Below are 2,993 nucleotides of genomic sequence, written 5' to 3'. Positions count from 1 at the left end.
TCTGGCATAGGATTTCTGTGAAAGAGCTTGATTCAACATTCTGGAAAGATAGTCTAGGGAAGGATGAAAATTGATGGGGAGAGTGGATTTCTTGTTGGACCCCTCTAGTAGCAGAGAAGAAACCATGGGAGGCTCCATTCAGCAAGATGGAGTGTGAATTGAATTGCAACCATCTAGAAATGAGGGTGCAGAACTCTGGAGAGAAACCCCTGGCTTTGAGAATTTCAAGAATAAAAGGGCATTGGATATTATCATAAGCTTTACTCAGATCCAATTTGTAAATGAGATTACCTCCTCTATAGTGATGATCAATATCCAGTAGTAACTCTTGTGCCAGTAAAACAATTTCAGAGATGGATCTGCCCTTGAAAATTGTGGTCTGGTTGGGTTTTATTAGGTGGTTTAAATGGATTTGTAACCTTAAAACTTGCCACAATGATTTTTCTAATGAGTTAGCTGAATATAGAAGTCAAACTAATAGGTTTGTACTGATTCCAGTTGATGCAAATAGTAGTTTTGGGGATGAGGACATAGCTGGAGGAAGAAAAGTAGTTGGGTGGGAGAGGGATACCACTGAAGAAACTTTTGACAACATTAACCACATCTGCCTTGATAATGGGCCAAGCTTTTTTATTAAAGGCAGTTGTATATCCATCAGGACCAGCAACTTTGGAATTATCAATAGTAATAAGGGCCTCCCATATTTCAGGCTCAGTAGGAGTGGAAGAAATTTGAAGTTCCTGTGTATAAATAAGTTCTTCCTGGAAGAATTGAGGATCCATTGAGGATCCACGAATTGAGGATCCACAGGTGTAGAAGTGAAATGAGGTGCAGTGAGGAGATTTTGAAAGAATTCTACAGCATTCCTTGCAATATCCTCATAATTGTTGATTCAACAACCTTGAGCATCTTGAATCTAATGAATGTTATTACATTTCCTTTTGTACTTGATACAAGCATGATAGTATTTAGTATTCATGTCCCCTCCCATAAATCTATTGATTGCAGCCTTTTGTTTAAGGAACACATCCAATCTTTCAGTGGCAAAAAGAACCTTTTCAGCATTTTCTAGCAGTGTAGCTTCACTAACATTATCAGTCCCAATTTCAGCTTCCAGGGATGCCAGATTTTTCTCAGCATTCTCCACTTCTTCATAAACATTCCCAAAAGCAGTGCCAATTCCATTGTTTAAGATAGTAGGCCATCTTTTTCTGCAATTTCCACAGTCTAATAAGGGGATTGGATTGTTGTGACACCTTCCAATGCTCTTTAATTAAATTTAGAAATTGAGGGTGGTCAGTCCACATGTTTTGAAATCTAAAAGAGTTATGACTTGTGGGTGGGTTGGCAGTGATGGATATTAGCAAAGGTCTGTGATCTCACCCTACTAAGGGTAAGTGATGTACAAAGGTATTTAAGAATTCTTGAAACCATTTATCATTGGCCAGAAACCTGTCCAACCTTTCCAAAATCTATTCTCTCTTCTAGGTAAAGCAGTCACCTTGGAATCCAGGATCAAAGAGTTTAGCATCTTTGATGTTATCACTGAATTGTGTCATCTTGAGGAGGTTAGGAGCTCTTCCCCTTTTTTTTTCAAAGCTTTCAGCAACACAATTAAAATCTCCACCCACTAACCAAGGGGAGGTTATGTTGTTACCAATGTAGATAAGCTCTTTCCAAAGAGCTGTTCTATCATTTTTGTTACACCCAACATAGATCACAGTGATGAGACCTGATTTTCCAGCAGCATCAATCTTAAAGTGCACAAACTGACGGTGGTTCAACAGGATAAACCAAGTAATTTCTTTTCTGGTAAGGATCCAGATTTTATTTTTACAGTTGTAATAATGGGAAAAACCATGGAATTGGTTTAGGATTTTTTGAGGATGTTTATGAACCATAGGTTCAAGGACAACAATGCACCATAATTTGTGTTTTCTGTTGAGATGGAGAAGTCTTTTTAAGGAGAGTGGGTGACCCACTCCCCTTATGTTCCAGCAAAGTAAATTAATCATGATGAGATTTTTTGGATCTTCCCCTTGTAAGCCTGGTAAGGGAATCCCTTTTAGAGATGTAAGAGCTCCCAGCTTCTATGACAATAGTACCTCCTTGTGGATCAAGATCAGTTTGTTTCTTTTTTTTCCTGACTTTCTGCAATTTCCATCCCTCTTCTAATTCTCAGTGAAGAGCATCAATCTGGTGTAAATTATCATTGCAATCAACCACACAGTGAGGGGTAGGACCATTATTGCAGTGGTCCTGTTGTTCCTTAATATGCAGTGATTCATTGAAATTGACTGGAGTTGTGACTGCTTCAGAAGAAGCAAAAGACTTGGAGGGTTTTGTACTTATTAGTTCCTCCAACTGTTCAACAACATTATCCATAGGATTAAGTTTTTCAGAGGGAGGAGGGATCTGAATTGGGGAGGAAGGATCCTCAGGAAGACTGGGAGTTGTGTATGCTGGTGCTGTGTCAGTTAGTATTTCAGTGGCAGTAATCTGCTCAAGTTCACCATAAAATGCAGGATAAATGTTTTCAGAATTGGGTACTACCATCACACCTTGAGGTGCAGTATCATTTGGTCCATATTGATCTTCAGTGTGCACTCCACAAACAGGTTGCTCCTGTGCAACAGGGACGGAAGTGGATTCTTGAAGTTTTGTGTTAGTTCTGGTCTTTGGATGGAGTCTGAAGCATCTAGTGTTGGAGTGTCCAAATATTTTGCAGTGTGTGCAGTAATATGGCTTTTGTTCCATTACAATCTTTTGCTAGTAGCCATTGTGGGTTGTTCCCTACCATATTTCATCTACTTCAGGAAAATTTATATCCCTTTCAACTAGGATTCTGGCAGTAGAGGGTCTTGAGAGGTTGTAGGTTGGCACATCAAGTTTCATTGGTCTACCAAGAGCTGCTCCTATTGTAAATAGCACTTGATGGTGGAAGAAGTGAAGTTTTAGCCTTGGAAGTTTGAACCAAATAGGAACTATGGGGG

The sequence above is a fragment of the Phalaenopsis equestris genome, unplaced genomic scaffold (genome assembly GCF_001263595.1).
Source record: "Phalaenopsis equestris unplaced genomic scaffold, ASM126359v1 Scaffold234153, whole genome shotgun sequence".
NCBI lineage: Eukaryota > Viridiplantae > Streptophyta > Magnoliopsida > Asparagales > Orchidaceae > Phalaenopsis > Phalaenopsis equestris.
This window is presented reverse-complemented; position numbering follows the sequence as displayed.